Source organism: Loxodonta africana, chromosome 4 (genome assembly GCF_030014295.1).
Source record: "Loxodonta africana isolate mLoxAfr1 chromosome 4, mLoxAfr1.hap2, whole genome shotgun sequence".
Lineage (NCBI taxonomy): Eukaryota > Metazoa > Chordata > Mammalia > Proboscidea > Elephantidae > Loxodonta > Loxodonta africana.
In genome coordinates this window covers 125,649,778-125,675,314 of record NC_087345.1, presented here as the reverse complement: position 1 = coordinate 125,675,314, position 25,537 = coordinate 125,649,778, and the positions used below count along the sequence as shown (strand labels likewise).

The 25,537-nt window shown below is 42.1% G+C and overlaps 1 long non-coding RNA gene across 1 annotated transcript in view; it reads left to right on the top strand.

The window, feature by feature from the left end:
* The first annotated feature begins 9,670 nt into the window (after positions 1-9,670).
* LOC135231231 (uncharacterized) overlaps positions 9,671-25,537 on the top strand; it is a 58,611-nt gene continuing 42,744 nt past the window's right edge. The window contains exon 1 of the long non-coding RNA XR_010321890.1: positions 9,671-10,025. This is a non-coding gene — a long non-coding RNA (uncharacterized LOC135231231). The remainder of the gene's footprint in view (positions 10,026-25,537) is intronic.

Here is a 25,537-nt window from a genome sequence, read left to right as displayed (position 1 = left end):
AGTGGTGGGACAAGAGAGGTTCATTAGAGCAAGACTGTGAAGAGACTAAAACACATCAAATGGCTGGCACAGCTGGAGAGAAGAGTGATGAGAAGCATCCTGTCCACTTCTGCCAGTCTGCCATCTTGCACCTCCATTTCTCCTCACTCTCAGCTTCCCCGCACGACTAACTACTTCCTGAAACGTCTAGATACACCACTCTCTGCCTCAATCATGTTGTATTGGCTGTGAATAATGGAGTGTTGTTTTCTAGCTGAAGGCAAGGATGTTTCTTCCTAAGGCGTTTTCATCTCAGGATCACCAAGTAAACTCAAAATACTGAATCACTATTAGTCTCGATGATGGCTTTAAATGTAGGTGGGTCTCACACTTCTGGTTTGTAGTTAAGAGTGTGGCATAGCTACTCTTACGGAACCCACGAACCAGGGGTTGGCCAGCATAAGCACCTAGATGGTATTCTACTTCTTGCTTTGTCATGTAGCCCATGCAATGGACATCTTCAGGGACCATTAAAACATTGTCATCTTTACTTCCTAGGAAAGGAAGAGAAAACGAGTGCCATATTTCATCACCTCTGGAAAAATTAAGGAAGTGACAATGAAATTCTCAGCCGAAGATATATCAAGGACAACATAGTATTATCTTTAAAATCTGGAGTGTTGCTTTATCAATTAGAATCAGGTCAGGTGGCATATAACAAAGAAACCAAACTAATGGTAATTTAAACAAAATAGAAATTGATTTTTCTTTCAAATATAAGAACCTAGAAGTAGGCAGCCCAAGGCTGATAAAGTCATACAGTGTTAGGGGCCCAGACTTTGGACTTATTACACTGTTATCCTCTTCATGAGGCTTCTACCTCATAGTCCAAAATAGCTGCTCAAGATCCAGCCATCACATTCACATTCTAACCAACAGAAAGAAAAAAAAAAGGACATGGAAGGAGGAGCCAAAGCATACCTGGCAACTGTCTTACAAGGAAATTTATTGGAAGTTGCCACACATGACTTCTGCTTATAGCACTTTGGCCAGAACTTAGTAGATGCTCTGAAATGTTGCCATTATTCCAGTTGGCAAGGTGAGAATAGATAAAATAGATACTCCAAAATCAAAAAATCAAATCCATTGCCGTCATGTTAATTCTGACTCATAGCAACCTGATAGACAATTTAATTAGCAGCTTCTGCCACAAATCCTGTGAGCAAGAGCCAAGCACTATACCTATGACCAGAGAGTTGACAGCAAAGTGGCGTGCCTCAGAGAATCACATAACAGCACTAGGGACTCCTACAAAGAGTCATTATCCTCTATAAATCACAGATCTGTGTGATCTGATTTTCATTGTCGTTATCGTTGTTTGTTGCCATCAAGTTAGCTCTGACTCAGGGCAACCCCATATATAACAGAGCAAAACGTTGTCCAGTCCAGGTCAATCTTCACAATTGTTGATATGCTTGAGGCTATTGTTGTGGCCACTGTGTATTTTGAATGCTTTCCAATCTAGGGGGTTCTTCTTCCAGCTACATATTGGACTGTGGTTAATTTTCGGAAGTCGATCTCCAGGCCTTTCTTCCTAGCCTGTCTTAGTCTAGAGGCTCTGCTGTCCACGATGGGTGATGCTGCTGGTATTTGAAATACTGGTGTCATATCCTCTAAGATCATCACAACACACAAACCACAACAGTGTGACAAACTGACAGAGGAGTGGTGGGATTATCATTAGTTCTTATTTAAATGCTAGGGAAAGGACGAGGGTCACTTTAATTTGCCACCACACTAGAATTCTAGGTTTTCTGAGAACATTGACATGGACTAATATTCTGCCTATTGACTTTTCATTCATGTAACAACCACTCATTCCAGGTAGAGCTGGGAACACCAGGGCCCTTGGAGCCCCCTTTTTTAGATCCCTACTGTTTTCCAGGCCCTCAGCTGTTTGGATGCTACAGCAGAGGAACCTAGCATCTTTTTAGCAATAATGAATATGGATTTCCTCTCTAACATAGGCAGGACATAGACAAGTGGTGACCAAAGAAACAGCAGGGGAAGAGGAGGAGAAGGAAGTGGAGGGTGAAGTAGAGAAGTAATGGTGGGCAAAGAGAAGGAGGAAGGAAATGGGTGGGGCAGGCCAGCCCTGTACAAATGTGTGAATGGATCCTGTTTCCTCTCAGGGCTCTGCACTATCTTTGGACACAATCCCCACACTCCTTAGTCATCCAGCCTCAGAGTCCTCTTTATCATAAAAAAAAAAAAAAATTAGCCTTGACCAATCCTTCCCTCCCTCTGTCCTGATCAAGAGCAACGTCTTCCGTCTTCTGTGTAGGTATCTTTAGGGATCCACGTAAGTGATAACACTGGAACAATGGCTAGTCACTAGAAGACACAATGTATGTTATATATTTACCCACTCTCCCCAACAAGTTTGATAAGCTTATACACTTCCACAATGATCAAGGTAAGAATGTATTCCTCCCAGAAGCCATATTTACAGTTAAGAAAGATTTCTGAGCCTAAACTCAAAAATATATTAATCACTTTTAATAGAATCCTAGCAAAGGGAAAAGCACTGGGTAGGAGGTGTCCCTGCAAGGCTAGGGCTGGGGTTCTGGGGCCTCCACAGGAAGGAGTGACTGGTGAAATAGGGCTCACTTCCAGCACCAAACTGGTGTGTGCCTAGTATAGTACAAGCTCCATACTAGGGGACTGATCCATAATGAATCAACACATGAATGAGAGTTTAATGAATGGACAATTTACAAAGCTGTGGGGTAGGGGTAAGAGAACCAAGAAGGAATGGTGCAGCATGCAAGGGCTAACAACAGTGGAGAACCCTTACTGCCTCCCAGCCTGAAGGGAGAAGGGGTGGGCGTGGCTACTAGACCTGGAGAGAGCTGTGGCTGGGGGCATAGGGTCTTTTGACAGAGGCTGTGGTATTTTGTGGTGGAACACAGCTACTGCCAAAGCATGACCTTGGAGGTCAAGGTGGGGGATAACTACCCTGACTATCTCTCTTCCCTCTTCCAATCTCTCGTCTGTGCCTTGTATTGGCCAAACCCACTGGAAGCCAATGGTGCAAGGGAACCTGGGTAATACAGCCTGAAGAGTTCAGCCCACCCTCCCCCCCAAGTTACTGGGCAGGGTAGAGAAAGGCAGAAAGTGGATTTGGAGGGGTTAATAGAAAATGCAGCCCATTAGCTTTTAGAAGCTTGTACTTTATTGTGGGAGATAGACTGATATGCACACAGTTCTAATAAAAGGCAGTGGGATAAGATAATGGTAAGACCAAACGAACTGACTTGGTTGGGATAGAGGGTCCATCTTGGGAGCAGGGAAGGAGATAAAGTTGGATAGTAATTAGGACCGCTCAGTGAAAAATCTCAAAAGCTGTCAGGCTGAAAAAAACAAAACAGCACAGAGCAGCCATCAATGTTATTAATAGAATATGTCATCTTACTCATTTTATTAAAAGAAAAAAAATGTCAACAGCTGTTGGCTGTTGGAGTATGGTCTGGAGATCTTCCAATCCTCAGATGAGATATAATTATAAATCAAAGTAACTTATCCATTCATTTACTCTTTCAACAAATACTGTTGTTATTGTGTGCCATCAAGTCAATTTTGATTCATAGTCAACCCTACAGGACAAAGTAGAACTGTCCCATGGGGTTTCATAGGCTGTAATCTTTGTGGGAGCAGATTGCCAGGTCTTTTCTCCCATGGAGGGGCTGGTGGGTTCGAACCGCCAACCTTTTGGTTAGCAGTTAACCATTGTGCCAACAGGGCTCTCTCAAAAAACACTAAGTCCTTTTCAGGTGGCAGGTGCTGTATTGGCTGTCTGCTCCTCGTTGGTTTCACATTGCCCTTTTCTTTCTATCCAGCAGACTAGCTTCTCCAGACCCTTTCTGAGGGACAGTGATGCTTCCGTGTTGCTTGGCAGGAAAGACTTGCCAGCCTTTGTTGCTTAGTGAGTAGAGAAGGGAGCTGTGAATGTTTTTGAAAGAAACAAGATGTGGATATTTGAGCTCAAGTGTGGACAGAGGAGTGGAGGGAAACAGTAGAGAATTATCGAATTTGGTAGAGAAGCAAAGCCACAGATTCTGGAATCCTGGACTAGAAGGTACAAGCTTTGGGGCAATAGGAAAGAGAAATATATAGGTGTTTAATGAAATGTTAAAGGGGGAAAATGTATTTAAATGACAGCTCATATCCCTTCCTTTTCTCCCCTTCCACAAAGAACCAAGTACAAGTACGGAGGAAAAGCTACCTTAGCAAGAGGCAGAGACTTCTCTCAGCCTGCTTGACCCAGAACTGAACTTTTTAGGACTGAACCCAGGAATTCAGCAATGTACAAGATTTATTCACACAGTCCCAAAACCATTAAGTGATGCAGACAGACTATCTTGGGCCCTTGGCACAAATTTCCAGCAGTTTCCCTTGCCAACATGACTCCCTCACCCTCTCCGTAGGGATCTGCCTGCTTGTCTTTCCTTCATTCGGCCAAAGATCAGTGACCTGATGTCATCGTTTCCTAGGAGAACTATTTTTCAGTCTCTCACTCCTCTGTCTCTTGGAGTCACTGCTCCTTGATAATGCAGTATGTCTGGCCAGCCTCTTCTGAAGTATCTCTGAGGTATCTCCTTACATTCTGACTTTTACTGAGTAGATACTACATGTAGGAACCTTGGTAGCACAGTTAAGTGCTTGGCTGATAACTGAAAAGTTGACGGTTTGAACCCACCCAGGGCTCTGTGGGAGAAAGGCCTGGTGATCCGCTCCCATAAAGATTACAGCCTACGAAACCCTACGGGGCAGTTCTAACTCCGTAACATGGGTTGCTATGAATCGGAATCGACTCCACAGCACCTGACAACAATACTGTGTGCTAGACAAAGTGCTCCATTGCTTTTACAGCTTCTCCTCCCTTCCTTGACAGGTTCAGCTGTCAACAGGGTCTCCGTGATGGTCTCTGCTTTTAGCAGCACGGTGGTGAAGAGCACTGACGTCAGATTGCCCGGTGTTGAAGTCTGCTTCTGCTATTACCAGCAATGTGGTCTTCTAGGATAAGTCATTTAACCACTTTAAACCTTAGTTTCCTCATCTGTAAAATGGGAATAATATTAGTTTCAATTTTGTGGAACTGTTATGAGGGTTCAATGAATCAACACACATAAAATGTCAGGCCCCATGTCTGGCCTATCACGAGTGCTCAATAACTGCTCTTGTTATTACCATCGTTGGGGTTACTGTTTTCACTCAGGGGAGAGTGTAGGCCTCCTTGGAGTACAGTGTGCTGATTTCAACTCTGAATTGCTTTTTGTGCTCTGATACAAGGGTCTTCTAAGCGTACGGATGACTTAACAGCTCTCAGGTTTATTTTTTACATAAAAACCTTGTTTTCCGAAGAGGAGGAGACTAGGGTAGAATCCAGTCTGTGGTCATTCAAAGGCAACGGTAAGCTTCTTCTAGAGCTTCCTTGGATTCAGAGAATCAACTAATGTTGGAGCTCAAAGTCTGTGAGATCTTTTAGCCCATAACAGGCATTTAAAAGATGAAAAAAAAAAATGAGACTTGCAGATTTCTTTGTTGTTAGTTGCTATCGACTCGGCTCCAACTCTGGTTGACTTTATGTATAACAGAAAAAAATGTTGCTCAGTCCTGCACCACCTTCACAACTGTCAATATTCTTCATGGACAATATTCTGTTCTGATCCATAAGGTTTTCATCAGCTAATTTTCAGAAGCAATCACCAGGCCTTTCTCTCTAGTGTGTCTTAGCCTGAAAGCTCCACTGAAACCTACCCACCATGGGTGACCATGCTGGTCTTTGAAATACTTGTAGCATAGCTTCCAGCATCACAGCAACATGCAAGCCCCCACAGTACAACAAACTGACAGGTGGGTGGTGGACAGGTTATGAGGACTTGTCTGGTGGCAGTGGACCTACTGGAAACCTGGACTAGAAGCCACGTCTCTTACCTCCCAATTTGGCAGGGTTTCTCAAATGTCCCTTATACCTCAGTAGGGGTTTTCAAGTGTTTTATTTTTCCTCCCTCCCTCCCTTGTGCCTTTCACCTTTCCTATCTACCTATGAATCTATCTATCTGTTAACTATATAAACTTTTTTCCTCCAAATTAAATCTTTCACAGATGCCCTTTTTATAGAGGTGGAAAAGCTGAGCTGCTGTGGCTGAGGGTGATGCAGGGCCTGGAACCCCATGCGCTTGGCCTTTCCCTTGCTCTCTGCAGCAGCCCTTGAGACCGTTAACACATCTGTCTTATTGGTACTTGTACATGCATTTCTTTGACATGGCTTCAAACTCTATTTTTCTAACCAGTTTTCCTGGTATATGTTTTTGAACCTACCCTTTGAAAAACCCATTGCTGTCAAGCCAATTCTGACTCAGCGACCCTATAGGACAGAGTAGACCTGCCCCATAGGCTTTCCACGGAGCAGCTGATGGATTTGAACTGCTGACCTTTTGGTTAGTAGCCAAACTCTTAACCACTGCGCCGCCAGGGCTGTGTGTTGGTGGTTTTGGAGCCCAATCTGTCTTAAAAGACAATTGTCAGCTAGTATCCTCCATACCATATATCATAAATGGAGAAGTTTCTGGACAGATCACCCTGTACTTTGGTCTTTGCAAGGAGCCTGGAAGCCACCCTGACTATAACACTGGCCAAGGCTCTGTAGGATGGGAAGGACCCTAAAGTAAACAAGCCTACACCCCACTTTTGTCAACCGAAATATTTCTGTCCTTAGCTTGCAGCACACCCAAAACTGAGTTCCAAAAATTCCATTTTAATTTTTCTTGGCTTCTATGGTCACTCAGTTACAACTGGGGCCAGAGGAGTTTTGGCACCAAAAGCCTGCAAGGAAAAGGCTCTTTCTTTAAACTTTGTTGCCCAATTTTGCAGACAGTGTAGGCTGAGATAAGGTTTTGGATGGCCAGTCAATTCTTTCTACATGCTGCTCTGAGATGAAGCCAGACTCTGCCACCCCCTGAGATTCCCTGGTCAAATCGTGGCAGTTGTAAGCTGGCATTCCTGATGCCGAAGAGCCAAGTTTTCCCCGCCACCATCTTGCGTGAGTGCGCCTTCTCCCAGCCACGCACTCCTCTTTACCCTGCAGGCTGGGCTCGGGCCACAATCTGAGCCTCTTTCTTAGGCCCTGAGCAGATGCTCAGAGTCATCTCTGTCTATGCTTGGCTGCTCACTTGAGAAGGTGAGAGGAAGGGTGTTTGGAAGCATTGCCTCAGCCCTCTCAGCTATTTCCTTTTTTTAATTGATAGCTAACATACATTGAGGGTTTACTCACAGTGGTTAAGAGCTTGGCTGCTAACCGAAAGGCTGGTGGTTTGAATCTATCAGCCACTCCTTGGAAACCGTATGGGGCAGTTCTACTCTGTCCTATGGGATCACTATAGGGAACAAGGATGTACATATACTGAGCACTTACTATATTGGGCTCAGGTGCTTCTCACAGTAACCCTGTAAGGTTGGTACAAGTATTATCTCAATTGAACAGATGAGGAATCCAAAGCTCAGGACTCAGAACTTGAACTCAGGTCTGCCTGGTTCTAAGGACCGTGAACTTAAACATAACTTCACAATTCTGCCTTCCAGATATGACAGTTGTCATCAATGGCAGGAAGTGCCAAGGTAGGCACCTCAGGAAATCATGAGTAGGGTACCAAGCCCTGCCCCAGTCAACTGAGCCTCCGACTATAAGGGGTATAATGAGATCTATGTGTGCAGTGTCTTTCCTTCTTCAGGTAGCTCTGTGTGTGTGTGTGTGTGTGTGTAAGGGAAAAGGGAGAAAGGCAAGTGTAAGGAGTCCCATTATCTTCTAAGCTCCATGAGGGCAGGGAGTGTATCCACCTTGCTTAACGTTGCATTCTCTATACCTGGCACATAGTAAGCACACAATAAAAGTTGGTTGAATGAATGTCTACCTTACTGAATTAGTAGGTCTTCTCCTCTTTCACAGAGGTAAAATGCTCACCAGCCTTGAGATGCAGGGCATGGACTTCAGTGATATTTTTCTGTCTGTGTCTATAGGAACCGGTTAGCAGAACCACCCCTCAGTTGAGGAAGCCACTTATGTGGTATGTTTTGAAGGGTGTTGGGGGTTCTTATTTCCCAAGTAATATCATCCAAGACTCAACAGTTCATCATTTTAAATTGATTTATTTGTGCTCTGAATGTTACTTGTCCAGCAGAAGTTCTCTCTGAGATGCTGATGTCCATGGTAAGGTATCACATTTGAATTTGTTAGTAAGATGAGCAGTAAGGTGTGGCGGGTGGAGTGGAAGCTCTGGAGTCAGGTGGTCCGTAGTTCTAACCTCAATTCCACCATTTAGCATCTCTGTGATCTGGAATGAGTTATTTGACTTCTCTCAGTGGGGTTCCTTAACTATAACATAGGGATAATAATATCAGGCTCTCAGAATGATGAGAGTTAAATGATATTGAGTCTGTAAGGTGTCCAGTCAAGTATTGGCATACTAAACCAAAACCAAACCAAACCCATTGTCGTTGATTTGATTCCGACTTGTAGTGACCCTATAGGACAAAGTAGAACTTCCCTATAGGGTTTCCAAGGATTGGCTGGTGGGTTCGAACTGTCTACCTTTTGGTTAGCCACTGAGCTCTTAACCACTGAGCCACCAGGGCTCCATTGACACACTGGAGACTCTCAGATAGTGAAGTCTTTTCCCAATCTCCTCCTTCCTAAGAACAAGCTCCTAGGGAAGGGGTAGGAGGCAAAGTGGGAAGGTGGTGAGAACAGAGGATAAGGATGCTTGGAGGGACAAAGACTTTTGACACAGTTTTAAAAATTTGTCTAGCAATAGGCCTGTTGACTAATGTTGCTTAATGGGCATGCAAAACTAGTAAATAGGGAAATACTAAATTTTGTACAGTTATGTTATTTTATTGGAAAAACTAACAGGCTTAATGAGCACTTCTGTGCAAATTAGAAAAAGGTACCTCCATTAGAGGAGCCCAGGGGCACAACAGTTAAGTGCTGGGCTGCTTATTTAAAGCTTAGCTGTTAGAACCCATCCAGAGGCTCTGCGGGAGAAAGACCTGGTGATCTTCTGTCATAAAGATCGTTGTTGGGTGCAAACGAGCCGGTTCCAACTCACAGCTACCCTGTATGACAGAGTAGAACTGCCCCACAGGTTTCCCAGGCTGTCATCTTTATGTCACCTCCATTAGTGGGCTCTGCCCTCTGGTTGTATGACTTGGCAATCAGACCCGCACCTTCAGGCTCATTTGAAAAAGGGGCCATCCCCTCTGGCAGTGCAGCCCCGAGCCAGGGTGCACAGTTTGGCAAGCCCAGGTCAGCGTTCATCACCGCTCACCTCAGTCAATTGCTCCCGTGAAGTGACCAAAAACCAAACCAAACCCACTGCCGTCAAGTCGATTCCGACTCACAGCGACCCTATAGAACTACTAGTCATGAGTTGGCCTGCCAACCAGAGACACTGTTTGTGGAAAACTTGGGCTGAGTCATTAAATATAGTAGAAATTTGTGGATGAAAACCTACTATTTAAGTCAAAAGACCTGGTTCAAATGCCTTTCACTACTCTGTAACGTAGGGCAGGCTTATGAGGCAGGAAACACTCTGAGCCACAGTTTCTTCATCTAGAAAACAGTGATAGCAAATCTGTTTTAGTTACTTATTCCTGCATAACATTGCATAACAAATTGCCCTCAAACTTAGATGCTTAAAATAAGAATTAGCATTTATTATCTCATACAGTTCCTGTGGGTCAGGAATTCGAGAGTGGATTAGCCGGTTGGCTCTGCTTCAGGATCTCATGTGAGTTCACAGTCAAGCTGTTGACGGGGGCTCCAGTCATCTGAAGGCTTGACAGGGACTGGAGGATCCACTTCCAAGTTGCTGCTGGCTGTTGTCAGGAAGCCTCAGTTCTTCCTTATGTGGACTTCTCCACAGGACTGCTGAGTGGCCTCATAACATTGCAGCTGGCTTTCCTCAGAGCAAGTGATCTACTAGAGGGTAAGAGGAAAGCTGAAATGTCTGTTATAACTGGCGTGGGGGATCACACTCCATCACTTTTTCAATATAATATTGGTTTCACAGGTTAGCCCTATTCAACGTGGGAGTGTCTATGTATACCTGGAACGAATACTAGGAGGCGAGAATCATTTGGGACCATACAGGGGGCTGGAGGAGTCCCTGGGTGGTGCAAATGGTTAACACTCTAGGCTGCTAACAGAAAGGTTGAAGGTTCAAGTCCGCCCAGAGGTGCCTCAGAAGAAAGGCTTGGTGATCTATTTCTGAGAAATCAGCCATCGAAGACCCTATGGCGCACAGTTCCACTCTGACACACGGGGTCTCCATGAGTTGGAATAGACACAATGGCAACTGATTTTTTAGGAGGCTGGCTACGACAAATACCTACCTCAAAGGGTATTTTTTTTTTTTTTTATTATCAAATGAGGTAATGGATATAAACATATTTTGTAAATTTTAACCTACTATATATGAGTCCTGGCGGCGCAGTGGTTAAGTGTTAGGCTGCTAACCAACAGGTCAGCAGTTTGAATTTACCAGCCGCTCCTTGGAAACATTTTGGGGTAATTCTACTCTGTCCTACAGGGTTGCTATGTGTCAAAATTGACTCAACGGCAATGGGTTTTAAATAAGTATGAAATATTATTAATTGTATTATTGACCTGGATTTAACTGTCCAAACTGAATTTATGTCCCTGGGTGGGACAAACGGTTTGTGCTCAACTGCTAACCTAAAGGTTGGTGGTTTGAACCCACCTAGCAGTATTGCAGAAGAAAGGCCTGGTGATCCGCTTCTGTAAAGAGTACAGCCAAGAAAACCCTGTGGAGCAGTTCTACTCTGTAACACATGGGGTCAGCCTGAAGCGGAATCAACTTGACAGCCCAAGACAACAACAATTGTAGTTTTCTTATTAATGGGTCCTGCCTTCATTGCCCAGAATTCTTACACTGTCCGGGAATTCTGCAATGATCTGCAAAATGAAGGTAAGTTTTGAGACTATGTACCCTTGCTGTCATTTTGTTGACAGGAGAAAACATAAATATGACGGAAAAAGTAGTATTCCTAAGATTTACCGCGAGTGAGACCGAAAGGACAATTTTTGGCTCGGTTCTGCAGCCCTGCTTCTCAACTGAGTATTTATCTCCTTGCTCGCAGCTTTATTATGTGGGCTGAAAAGAGGCAACAAGATAAACTGCAAATTTAACAAAGAGAAGGGGAAAAGAAACTCAGGATTAGGATCCAAGAAGAAACACTGATTTTCCCTGGGTGATTGCCCAGGGAAGGTGCTTCACACCCCAGCTTCTGTGGACTCTGGTCCAGCTTTGAGGCCAGCCCCAGGGGTGCGGTTTCAGACCGGATGGAGAAGAGGGTGTGGTAGAATTGTAGCCAGATGGCTGTAAGCACCAGCTCCCTGCCCTTGCAGCCACCCCCCTCACCCTTGTTTATGGCTTTGGAAACACAACACTCTCTAGTCTCCAAAGTTCACGACAGCACTGGATTTCTGTCTGTGTTGTGGGGACCACTGGTTATGATATCCCCCCAGGCAGCACATAGAGTTTAGGTTCAATACAATTGGTAATGTTGGGTGCTGTTGAGTCGATTCCAACTCATAGTGACCTCGTGTGACAGAGTAGAACTTCTCCATTGTTTTCTAGGCTGTAATCTTTACAAGAGCAGATCTCCAGGTCTTTCACCTGAGGTCGAACCACCGACCTTTTTTGGTTAGCAGCTGAGTGTTTAACCATTGCGCCACGAGGGCTTCTTAGTAAGTATTCGTAGATTCACAAATTAAAGGCAGAGTCTGATTATTTGGATGTTGTTGTTGCGAACTGCTGTCTACTGGGCCCCTGACTCTTGGTGACTCCACGTACAATGGGATCAAACCGTTGTGATCCATAGGGTTTTTGTTGACTGATTTTTGGAAGTAGATTGCCAGGCCTTTCTTACTAGTCTGTCTTAGTTGGGAAGCTTTAAACAAACCTGTCCGCATCATAGCAACACACAAACTTCCACCGACAGGTGAATGGCAGCTGTGCTTGACATATACTGGCTGGGAATTGAACCTGGGTCTCCTGCGTGGAAGGCGAGAATTCTACCACTGAACCACCAATGCTTCCGATTATTTAGATAGTTTCCATAAATTGGCCTGGATGTTTCCTTCCAACTTTCTGAGTCTAATCCTTTTTCAGTCTTCAATGGTTCTTTTAGGAGAAGTCTCATCTTCACCCATTTAGTCCAAGCTTACTCCCTTTGGTACCTAAGAAATCTATTCTCTCACCTATCCAGACTTTCTTTTTCATAATTTTATAAATATTAATTGACATTTCTATTATAGCTTCCAGAATGTTCAGGTATCTTATCTCATTTAATCATCAAGCTGACCCTGTAAAGTAGGTAATGCTTTCATGCAGATGTGAAAAATCAAGCAATTCTCTTACTTGTGGGGACCTGTAAGTAACCCACATATATATAAATAATGCTTTATACAGGCCATAAGGGTGGTACAAATGGTTTGTGCTCAACTACTAACCTAAGGGTTGAGGATTCGAACCCACCCTGCAGTGCTGCAGAAGGAAAGGCCTGGCAATCTGCTTCCATTAAGATTGCAGCCAAGAAAATCCTATGGAACAGTTCTACTTTGTAATACACGGGATTGCCATGAGTTGGAATTGACATGAGGGCAACCAACAACAACATACCGGCTGTGGAGGCCATTCTCCCTAAATGCTCTGTTCAAATCTGGGTTATTCCCAAGGGCTCCAGTCTGGCCAGTTTAGAAGTTAATGAGAAGAAAAAGTGAATCCTGGGAACGGCAAGAGACCATGCAAGTTGAGTTTACACTAATGGAAGATCGAATTCAGCTCTGGAAGCCCAGTATGAGCTCTAGAATCATTCCCACCTACCATGGTGCCTCCAGAGTGGGTCTGCTCAGAGCAGACATGGGATTGTCTTGGGCTCCATTGTGGTGTGGATTCCTGCCTTTAGATGGATGAAGACTGGACCATCCTCTGTGGGTGTACTGAGGAGGGAAAGAGGGCCTGGTTATGCCTTATGATGACATCTGTCACTCTGGTTATCTTTATACACTCCTTTGCACCTAGCACAAGCTGGCACAGAAAGAATGCTCAATAAATGTTTTTTTGAATTTAATTGAATTGTAACCAATATATTGTCATTTTTTTTTCTTTCTCCAGGAAACTTAGTCTATAAATGAAATATACTTAACTGAAAATCTGTTGTTCTTCCCTCCCTTCCTTCTTCCTTGGCTCTCTCCCTTCCACTCAGCTCTTTTTTTCTTCCTTAACTCCTTCCATAACTAATGTCTATATAGAACATTACCATTTTCAGAGTGCCTTCCAGCCTCCTCAGGCCCTACACAGAGAAGGGCAGAACATGAACAAATAAGGAGCCTCCCCACAATAATCTCATTTGATCTGTAAATTTCACCACTCTTATCCCCCTTGAGTGTTAAATTTAAATTGCCATCCAGTTAATTCCATCCCAAATCCTAGTGTTTGTTCTGTTTTATTTTTCTACTTCCTGCATCAAAAAGCTGTTATCCCTAGTCTTCCACCCCCGCTCCTGGGGAAAGAAAAAATCCTCTCGTTTTCTGTGGGTGGCCTGTGAGTCTTCCTGAGCAGATGTTCAGGGAGTTAGGTTTCATCCATAGATTGGTGCCCCCGTCGCTTTGGTAAGCTGCGTGTATTCAATAAGCTGCTGCCTGAGGCCCACCCCCCTCCTCCCCTCACACCTCTTACTTTTTTCCTTTTAATTCAATTCCATCATTTAAATGAACTCTTCTCCCACTTCCTTAGCATGTAGTTCCTTACAATAATGAGTATAAGTTGCCCAACATCCAGGAAGGATTTGAAAATTAGTTAGACAGTACATTTACGAACAATTCTGTTCTCGGCCAACTCAGGGACTTTAAGTGCATCAGGAAGGTGTGATTCAGCAATTGTTGCTGTTGTTAGTTGTCCTCGAGTCAATTCCAACTCATGGCGACCCTGTGTGTGTCACAGTAAAATTGTGCTCCATAGAGTTTCTTAGCTCTAAGAAAATAACATACAGAGAATCTTTTGGCCAAGCACTAGTTTTCTTTGAACAGTTTACCCAACGTTTTTCAATACAGAATACAATGGTATAGCCCAGCAATGCCTTCTTGTATCTGCTTTGAAAGGCGAAAACAGCATTGAAGTGATGCAATACAAGCTGTTAGACTTTTTCAGGATACCAACTAGTCTGTTCCAACTCATGGAGACCCTGTGTGTTTCAAAGTAGAACTGCACTCCATAGGGATTTCATGGCTATGACCTTTCGGAGGCACATTACCAGGCCTTTCTTCTCAGGTGCCTCTGGTTAGTCCAAAACACCAAGCCTAGTGCTTAACTGTTTGCACCACCCAGAGATTCCTTTTTTTTTTTTTTTAGGGCACACGGTATTTTATGGGGAAACCCTGGTGGAGCAGTGGTAAAGAGCTACATCTGCTAACCGAAATGTCGGCAGTTCGAATCCACCAGGCGCTCCTTGGAAACGCTATGGGGCAGTTCTACTCTGTCCTATAGGGTCGCTGTGAGTTGGAATCAACTCGATGGCAATGGGTTTGGTTAGTCCTTTATGACAAGTGGCAGAGAAATCAAACCACTGACGTGAAAACACAACTCTTGATGTAATAATACTCATGCTTAGGGAATGAGTGTTTCAACCTGGTTAAAAGTGGCCATACTTTTATAAAACATGATTCTGAGGAACAGAAGGGAGGAAACCTGTAGGAGAAAAAGAATGGATATCAACCAAGTGTGTTCTAATAACTTAAAGGGTCCCCTTGGGAAGGACTTTTTGAAAGATGAAGAAGTTCAAGAGAACTGTTCGTTCCATAAGAAAACAATATGGTTCTAATAACGCAAGAAAAAGAGATCTTGATCCATGAGAAAGCAGGGAAGGGTAGGAAGAATTTAACTTGGCGAGGCCAAGGGCTACTTTAAAATGATCTCAGAAGTGGAAGTAGGCCAGGTGACCAGTGAAAAGAATGAAAAAAAAAAAAGGAAATAATTTGTTGAGAAAATCAGAAAAGCCAAGGAGAGAATGAAATGCAAAGACATAAAGACATAAAGAGAAGCAGAAAAAAATGTATTATTTAGATACTTCAGGCATAAATGAGAGATACAGAAAAACATTACTGTTCATAAATGAAAAGAAGAAAGCCAATAATACAGGGTATTTAAATGCCAGTTTGTCACATGTCTGTCAGTTTGTCATACTGTGGTGGCCAGTTTGTCACATGTCTGTCAGTTTGTCATACTGTGGTGGCTTGTGTGCCGCTGTGATACTGGACACTTTGCCAGGATTTCAAATACTAGCAGGATCACCTTGGTGGACATGTTTCAGTGGAGCTTACAGACTAAGACAGACTAGAAAGAACAACCTTGCAGTCTACTTCTGAAAAAATTGGCCAGGGAAAACCTTATGGATAGCAGCAGAACATTGTCTGATATTGTCTTAGTCATCTAGTGCTGCTATAACAGAAATACCACAAGTGGATGGTTTTAACAAACAGAAGTTTATTTTCTCACAGTAAAGTAGGCTAAAAGTCCAAATTCAGGATGTCAGCTCCAAGCAAAGGCTTTCAGTCTCTGTCAGCTCTGGAGGAAGGTCTTTCTCCTCAGTCTTCCCCTGTACTAGGAGCTTCTCTGCACAGGAACCCAGGGTCTAAAAGATGCGCTCTGCTCCCAGTGTTTCTTTCTTGGTGCTTTGAGGTCCCCTGTCTCTTTGCTTGCTTCTATCTTTTATATCTCAAGAGATTGCCTGAAGACACAATCCAATCCTATCGATTGAGTCCTGCCTCACTAACACAACAGCCACCCATCCTCCCTCATTAACATCGTAGAGGCAGGATTTACAATATGTAGGAAAGTCACATAACACCAAGGTTCACGGCCCAGCCAAATTGATACTCATATTTTTGGGGGGACATAATTCAATCCGTGACAAATATACGGCTGATATATGAGCCCCTCAGGGTGGAAGGCACTCAAAAGACAACTGGGGAAGAGCTGCCTCCTCAAAGTAGAGTTGAGCTTAATGACGTGGATGGAGTCAAGCTTACGAGATCCTCATCTGCTGAGGTGGCAAGATTGTATGCTACCTCCTGAAATGGTTGAACACAGACCAATTCTTTTCGGTACCGTGATCCTGTGTATTCCTTTTATCTTCTTTTGATGCTTCCTGCATCACTTTAATGTTTTCCCAGTATGATCCTTCAATATCGCAACTCGAGGCTTGAATTTTTTCTTCAGTTCTTTCAGCTTGAGAAATGCCGACCACATTCTTCCCTTTTGGTTTTCTATCTTCAGGCCTTTGCACATTTCATTGTAGTACTTTACTTCATCTTCTCTAGCTGCCCTTTAAAATCTTCTGGTCAGCTCTTTTACTTCAATAATAATTATACTTTATAATAAGTCTTAATCTCTGGTTGGGTAAGCCTTGTCTTTTTGCATTGGGCAAATCTGCTTCAAAAGATCTCTTTAAAGTGTTCAAAAGCAAAGACATCACTTTTAGGACTAAGGTGTGCCTGACCCAAGCCGTAGTGTTTTCAATTGCCTCATATGCATGTGAAAGCTGATTAATGAATAAGGAAGACTGAAGAAGAATTGATGCTTTTGAATTACGGTGTTGGCAAGAATATTGAGTACACCATGGACTGCCAGAAGAATGAACAAATCTGTGTTGGAAGAAGTATAGCCAGAATACTCCTTAGAAGCAAGCGCGGCAAGATTTTATCTCATACTTTGGACATGTTATCAGGAGGGACCAGTCCCTGGAGAAGAGCATCATACTTGTTAAGGAGAGGGTCAGCAAAAAAAAAAGAAGACCCTCAATGAGATGGACTGGCACAGTGGTTGCAACAATGGGCTCAAGCATAACGATTGTGAGGATGTTGCAGGACCGGGCAGTGTTTCGCTCTGTTGTGCATAGGGTCGCTATGAATTGGAATCAACTCAATGACACCTAACAACTAAACAATAAATGCCAGAGTTTCAAAAATTATTGAATTATAAAAGTAATTTTTACATTTAATAAAAAAAATAACTCGGTTTTATTCATATATAATCATTTTGTGTGCATTTCGGAAAGCATTTTGGTGCATTTTCTTCTAGACCTGAGATTGAAATGTGGGTAGTTCGAATTCAGATGTGATATAAGTGTAAAATACACACTGGATTTGAAGACTTAGTAAGCTCTCATTAACAATTTTTATATTGATTCCCTGGTGTAATTATTATATTTTGGATAATTGAGCTAAATAAATTATATTATTAAGGTTAATGTTACCTATTTCTTTTTAAATTTTTTTAATGTGGCTACTATAAAATTGGAGCCCTGGTGCCTCAGTGGTTAAGAGCTTAGGCTGCTAACCAAAGGTCAGCAGTTTGACTCCACCAGCAGCTCCTTGGAGATCCTATGAGGCAGTTGTACTCTGTCCTATAGGGTTGCTATGAGTCAGAATTGACTCACAGGCAATGGATTTAGTTTCGGGTTTGACTATAAAATTTAACATTACACAAGCGGTTCACATTGCATTTCTACTGGGCAGTGCTGTAGTACTTTTGATTTTGTGTATGTGACGAAGGCACTGGGTTACTGGGTTATATGTGATAATCAGGAAGTCTTTGTTAACTTAGAAGTTAACCAAGTAAAATGGGAATAACATTTCATAAGTAGTGAAAAAGATTATATTTCATCTTGAAAATGTAATAAAAACGATAAAAAGAGGTTTATTCCCAGCCTTTTAAATAAAATCTAGGTTGTCCTTGCAATCATATACCAGTTCTTAGAAGAAAATGTCAACAAATTGTGGATTTTTGAGGGGAGCAGGGGCAATTTTTTCCCCAAAGACAATGTAAGATAGTAGTTTAATACTACATCTTTCACTCCCATTTGATTTTTTTGTAACATGGCCTTAAAGAGGGCTATTTTTACAAAAATGTTTGAAGAGTTCATTGGTTTCCTCAATGGCCTCTCATGATGCTTTGACAGTCAAATCTCTCGCTTTTGCATGGCCCATGTTGTCATCATCCCTGCTGATGTTCTCTTCACGTTTTTATTGGTCTAATTCTCCAGATCCTCATTTGCTAGGGATTTTGCATGTGATTTGTTCAATCTCCTACGCACCCTCTGACTGACTTGATGAAATCTCGCAACAGTGGAGATTTGGATACTGCTTATGGGGACCATAAGTTCCCCTGTACATATTTACATACTTGGGGTAATACTGTCATACAGGTCTATATTCTATATCATCACTTAACACTACATCACAATTATTTTCCAATATCTTTAAGAATTCTTTGTAGACATCTTAAATGAATGAGTGCATTATAGTCCATTTTATGGATAAACCATAATCTGTAATTTACTGAATAATTCCCTTATTGTTGGATGTTCACAGCTTTTCTTTTTGCTATTGTAAATAATGAGACAAATAACGTCTTTCAACAGGAACCTTTATTATATTCGTGTTTTTGTTTTTGACGGATACCTAGAGGTGTAATTGCAAGGTCAAGAATTATGGAATTTTATCCACACTGCCAGTAGTTTTCCTGAATATTTGTAGTAATTTAAACTCTAACTAGCAATATATGAATGTTCATGGAGTTCTACCTTTGCCAATTGAGTCTTACCAAGAAAAGTATTTTTGTTAATCTGATATGTGAAAATAGTATACATGCAATTTTAATTTGAGAATTTTTTTGGTAACGGAGTTAAAATTTTATTAGCTAATTGCATTATATTCTCTTTGAATTCTCTGTTCACGTTATTTTTTTCATTTATTTAAAGTGGTTTTTTTTTTTGCACTTTGCATGAGGTTTTATGTATTAAAGGCATTAACACTTTGTCTAGCATATTTGTAAAAATCTAGATTTTACTTTTTATTATTATTAAATATTTCAAGTATATAGAAATGAATAGAGAATATATATATGTAGTGAATTCCCCATACTCACCACCAGTTTTAAAAAACTTAAATTTTGCATTATTTGGCAAAATTACAGAAAACAGTCAAATTTCCTGCGGAACTTCCCTCAGCCTCTCATCACAACCCTCCTCTATACCCCTTCTCTCCCACCACAGCAGCCACTTCCTTCTGCTTCTGATTGTCATTTCTATTCATATTTTTATACTTTATAATAATTAGTATAAAAGATTATGTGTCATAAATTATATACCCAAACAAAAAAACCCACTTTTTTATGTTTTAAAAATGTTATCATACTGTGTATATCATGTAGGAGGTGTTTTCTTTTTTTTTTTTTTTGCTCAAAAGTAAATTTTTGGGAGTCATTTATATTCGTACACTTGAACACTTTAATGCTAGCGGTATTTAATTATTATTACTCATTCTTCTACTAGTGGATAATTAGATATTTTTTGCTATGACAAATAATCTTGCAAAAAACATTTTAAACAAGCCTCCTTGTGTACATGTGCTTCCCTAAGGTACACGCACTGAGAAGGAGCGTGGCTAGGTTTTAGAGAATGTAGACCCTCAGTTTTGCTCTATGCTGCCAGCTTTCAGTCCACAGTGGGTGGTATCCATTTACATGCTCACCAGAAGTTTATGAAAGTTTTGGTTTCTTTAAATCCTTGTGAGGATTTGGTATTAACAAACTTTGATTTTTTTAACTTCCTGATTTCTAACAAAGTGGAGCATTTTTCGTAAGTATATTCATTTTTTATTTTTTTTATATTGGTAGTTTGTATTTCTCCTGTAAATTTCCTACTTGCATCTTCTAACCATTTTTCTATTGGGTTATTTTTTCTTTCATATTGGATTACAGAAGTATTTCATGTTTTCTAGATATTAATCCTTTGTTGATGACATGCATTGAAAATAGAGTCTCTCAGTCTGTGACTTATCTTTTTGCTTTTTGGGGGGGTATCTTTACTAGTACAAAATTTTCAAAAACCAGTTCGATCAAATGTATCAATTTTTTTTCATAGAGAGTTAATGCTTTTGAGTCTTATTTAAGAAAATCTCTATTCTGAAATCATGAAGATAGCCTCCCAATTTTCTTCTAAAATGTATGAAGTTTTCTTTCCAGATTTATGTTTTAATCCATTGGGAGTTTATTTTTGTGGCTGCTGTGAGGGTGGGGATCTAATTTTGTAATAATCAATTGTCTCAGAACTATTTATTAAATATGCCATCCTTTCTCCATTGATTTTTAAAGGCCTCTTTTCTCATATGTAAGTTTTAATTTATGTGAGTCTGAGCTCTATGTTGTATCCTATTGATTTATTTGTTCATCCCTTACCAATACACTTTTTTTTTTTTTTAACATTTTATTGTCATCAAGGTGAAAGTTTACAGAGCAAATTAGCTTCTCATTCAACAATTTATACACAGCTTGTCTCGTGACATTGGTTGTAAACCCCTGAATGAGTCAACATTCTCCCCGCTTCCTCCCTTGGTTCCCCATGTCCATTCACCCAGATTTCCTGCCCCTACTGTCCTTCTGAACTTTGCTTTTGGGCAAATGTTGCCCTTTAGATCTCATATAGTTGATTGTTCTGAGGTGTACATTCCTCACTGGTGTTATTGTTCATTTTATAGCCCTGCCTATTATATGGCTATAATGTGCTCTCTGGAAGTGATTTCAGTTCCAAGTTTGAAAGGTATCTAAAAGCCATAGTTTTGGGGGTTCCACCAGTCTCTATCAGACCAGTAAGTCTGATCTTATTTATGAGTCTGAATTTTGTTCTACATTGCTTTCCCTTTCTGTCCATGACATACTATTGTGGTCCTAGTCAGAGGAGCTAGTAGTGGTAGCTGGCCACCGTCTAGTTTTTCTGGTCTCAGGCTAGTGGAGGCCATGGGTCATGTCCTTTGGACTAATTGTTTCCCTGAGTCTTTTATTTTCTTCACTCTTTTTTGCTCCTGACTGGATTTTACCATTACATTTTGTCTTAATAACTATACTTTATAATAAGTCTTAATCTCTGGTTGGGTAAGCCTTGTACCCTTACTTCAGGAGTGTCTTGGCTATTTTTGGCCATTTTAATTTCCATATGAATTTTAGGGTCAAATAAATATTTGATTGAAAGTATATCCAATTTATAGGTTTATTTAATAATAATTGATGTCTTTTCAATATTGAGTCTTCCATCCATGAAGATGCTTTATTTTTTCATTATTCAAGTCTTTTCTTATGTCCTTCAATGATGTAATTTTTTTTGTTAGAGTGGGCAGGATATTTATGATTTCCTGAAAAGACTGGATTTAAGTGATCCCTTCAATGGTATGCAGGCATGAGATAGAGAGGAGGAGTAGGGAGCAATTGAAGTAGAGGAGGCTGGAAGAGGTGAGCAAAGGCACAGAGTCAGGAAAGCACAAGATATCAAAAGGTAGACCAGTTGACTATGATGTACAAATTGTGCAAAATGGCTTTTGGAATTCAATCTGGAAAGACATGCTGGTAGATTACTTCATGCAAACTTTTGTGATGACATGCAGCCCAGATTGGAGTAGGGAAAGCCAGAATCTCAGGCAGGAGGCCATTGCTGCAGTCAAAGTGAGTGATAGTAAGAACCTTTCATTGGTTCCTCATTGCTCTTCGGATGGAGTCCAACCAGATAACCTATCCTGATCGACCAGGTCTGACATGGTCTGTCCCCTTCCATCTTCTTCGGCCTCATCTTGCCCCCCTACCCTCTCAGCTCCAGCCTCATTAACCTCTCTCAGTTCCTCTATATTCCTTTGATCACAGAATCTTTGAATGAATTATTCCATCAATAGGAAACTGTCTTCCTCTTCTCAGCATGCCACCTCTGTTTGTCTAGTCAACTCCTACATATGCTTCATGTCTCAACCCTTAAATATGATTTTCTCTTTTAGAGTACTCATTTCAATTTGTGGTTATGTACTCATTAGTGTTTTCTTGAGCAGTGTCTATCTCTTCTATCAAGTAATAAATTCCATCGATGGGGCGGGGGTGTCTGTGTCTCTTCTGTTTACCCAGTTCCAAGCAAAAAACTTGGCACAGGGTAGGCACTCAATAAATATTTGCTGGATGAATCAATAAAAGAATTAATTACCTGAAGCAGGGAGTATGAAGTCAGTAGGAATAAAAAGTAAGAAGGAAAGGAGACTGTGAAATTATCAGAAAGAAGAACTGACTTGGTGATTGACTAAGTATGGGATGAGAGAGGAGGAGGAATTAGGAAAGACTCTGAGGGTTAGCTCTTACATGATCAATTAAGAGAGACAGGGAAGCCAGGAAGATGATGAATTTAATTTCAGGTATATAAAATCACTATGAAGGCCCTGAGAAGGACAATATCCGATAGGCATTTGCAGGGCGGAATAGTCATTTATGAAGGTACAGATTTTGGATGCATTTTCAAAATGAAACAGCCAGCCATTCAAGAGAATGGATGAAATTAACAAGAGAAAGAGTACATAAACAGAACAGCAGAGGCCCTAGGAACTAAATATTGACTAATATCTATATTAAGGAGCCCTGATGGTGCAGTGGTTAACAGCTCAGCTGCTAATCAAAAGGTTGGCAGTTCAGATCCACCAGCTGTCCCTCAGAGACCTTGTAGGGGCAGTTCTACTCTGTCTTATTGGGTCGCTATGAGTCCGAATCAACTTGATGGCAATGGGTAGAAGGAAGAGGAGCTGGCAAAGGACACATGGGGGCAGGTAGAGAGATTGAGACAGTGGAGTTGCGTGCTGTCACAGAAGCCATGGAAAATGAGAATTCCACTGAGGGGAACACTGATATTTCAGAGGAAGAATGAGGATGGAAAATTAGTCATTGACTTTTAGACAGTTCCTTGGTGACCTTTGAAAGTAACATTTCTACAGAGCATGAGTTGGGGCAAAATGCTAGTTTAGGGAAAGAAGAGGTCGTCTTTATAGATCACTGATTTAGAAAGTGTGGCAATAAAAAACAAAACAAAATAAACACCAAAATAGGATTTTAAGAGTGAACAGTGGAAGAAACATCAAGGGACATTTCTCGAATTATGAGAGGTCTGAAGGAGTCCCTGGGTGGCACAGACGGTTACAAAAATTTGGCAGTCGAAATCCACTCAGAGGCATCTCAGAAGAAAGATCTGGCTACCTGCTTCTGAAAGGTCACAGCCTTGAAAACCTTATGGAACGTCGTTCTACTCTGCAACACATGGAGTTGGAATCAACTTTACGGCAACTGGTTTCAGTCTTTTTGTTGTTGTTTTGATCACGCTCATAAACGGGACAAAAAGTTTGTGAAAGAAGTTGAAGGAATTGTCGGATGGGGAATGGGGAGTAGGTGGGGTCAGCCATGCTTACTGAAAGCTAAGGGTTCAGGGAGAAGTGATGAAAAAGGACCAGAGCATAGAGGTGTGATTAACCTTGAGTTAAATAGGGCGCTCCTTTCCTGAGATTGGAGCGAATAAAGTCTTTCGAGATGGAGAACAAGAAAGGCAGGTGTCCTTATCTCAGTCAGGTAGGAGATCATTGTTTCCTGTGAAGACTGCTGAAGATATTGGAGTAGGAAGGGGAAACTAGGGAGCTTGAAGGAAGTGGAATAATTGGGACTAGGCATCCACACACATCCCCAATAGTCTCCACTTGCACAAGCTCCCACTAGGGGAAGATAATGAGATTTTGCCCTGGAGCCAGCTGCCTGTCTGCTAGGTCAGTTGTGACACGGCTTCTTTAAAATGCTCTAGATGCTGTGAGAAGAAAAATAAAAAAGGCAGCTCTAGGGGCTGACACAGAGCAGCAGCCACAGTGCATTCTAGGGTTGTGCTCGCAGCTGGTCCCAGGCATAACTTGCCCCAGCCGTGGCCGCTCTGAGGTCAGTGGGAAGAGGCACTTCCCTGGGTACACGGGTGGAGGAGACCGCCTTTCCAATTCCTGCCCCGCCTCTGGCCCAGCCCAGCTGCCAACACCCTTCCTTTGGGCTGTGAACTCTACTGCAAGGGCTGGCGTAGGAAGCTTGACGCCAGTAGTGAAAATTCCTTACGTTTCCTGTCACAACAATTTCAAAAGGGCTTTCCCAAAACATGATCTCATTTCATCTTCATGGCACCACGGCATTGTCCCCAGTTTAAAGATCTCAATTGTTAACTGTCTTGAGCAAGGCTGTGCAGCTGATACTTGTCTGGGCCTTTTGATTTGGGAGCGCAGCCTCTTTCAACCATCACACGTTGTCTACACCTCACTGATGCACTTTGGTAGTGCGGAGGTGGGCTCTGGGAATTGAGAGGTGAAAATGGCAAAAACCTGTATTTCCTATGTAGCCTGAGCTTGCCAAGAGTAGCCACTTCCTTCTGTAGGCCAGGAAGCCATTCCCACTTCTGCTAGAGGGAACCGATGATGACTACAGATTTTTAATTTTCTAATGGAAATAAAAGGTTTAATGAGTTCTTAGAAGCAATGTTGTTGCTAGGTGCTATCGAGTTGATTTTCCTCACAGTGACGCCATGTGACAGAGTAGAAGTGCTCTAGGGTTTTCTAAGCTGTAGTCTTCACTGGAGCAGATCACCAGGTCTTCCTGCCGCTGAGCAGCTGAGAATATTTGAACCACCATCCTTTTGGTTAGTGGCTGAGTGCTTAACCATTGCACCACCAGGGCTCCTTTAGAAGCAGTATACCCATTGCCATCAAGTCGATTCCAACTCTTAGCAACCCCATAGGGCAGAGTAGAATTGCCCCCTAGGGTTTCCAAGCCTGTAATCTTTACGGGAGCAGATTGTTACATCTTTCTCTTGCTGAGCAACGGGGGATTCCAACTGTCAACATTTTGGTTAGCAGCCAAGTCTTAGCCATTGCACCATCAAACTAAATCCAAACTCATTGCTGTTGAGTGGATCCCAACTCATAGCAACCCCATAGGGTAGAGTAGAACTGCCCCATAGGGCTCCCAAGGCTGTAATCTTTATGGAAGCAGACTGCCACATCTTTCTCCCCAAGATCAGCTGGTGAGTTCTGACCTTTTGGTTAGCAGCTGAGCACTTAACTGCTGTGCTACCAGGGCTGTTCACTGCGCCACCAGCAGACAATTTATGTGTGTGTTTGGTAGTGGTGGCTGGAATACGGAGAGGAGGGAGAAATGTCTAAAACTATACTTATCTGTCTTGAGTGAACCCCATTACTTGAAGCACAACAGGGAAGCAGCCTATTTCCTCCTCCTTCACCTTGGATGTGTGCTTGTCCATTTCCAGGTGGAGGGCACTGACCAGATGTGTGACCCTGGGCAAATCACTTCATCTCTCTGAGCGTCAGCTTCCTTTCCTGGAAAATGAAGATTCCTTGGTTAATTCCTAAGTTTCTAACTCACTTGAATAGTCTCCGAGTCCATCATTTCTAGGAAATTGGAAATCGTTAGCAGGAAATGTTCCATCTTGTGGACTTCCTGTTCAAGGTCAGTGAAATCATCAGTGGTTCTAGTGCCCTCGTATCATTTGCAAAACCAACAAACACCTGAGTGGCAGCCAG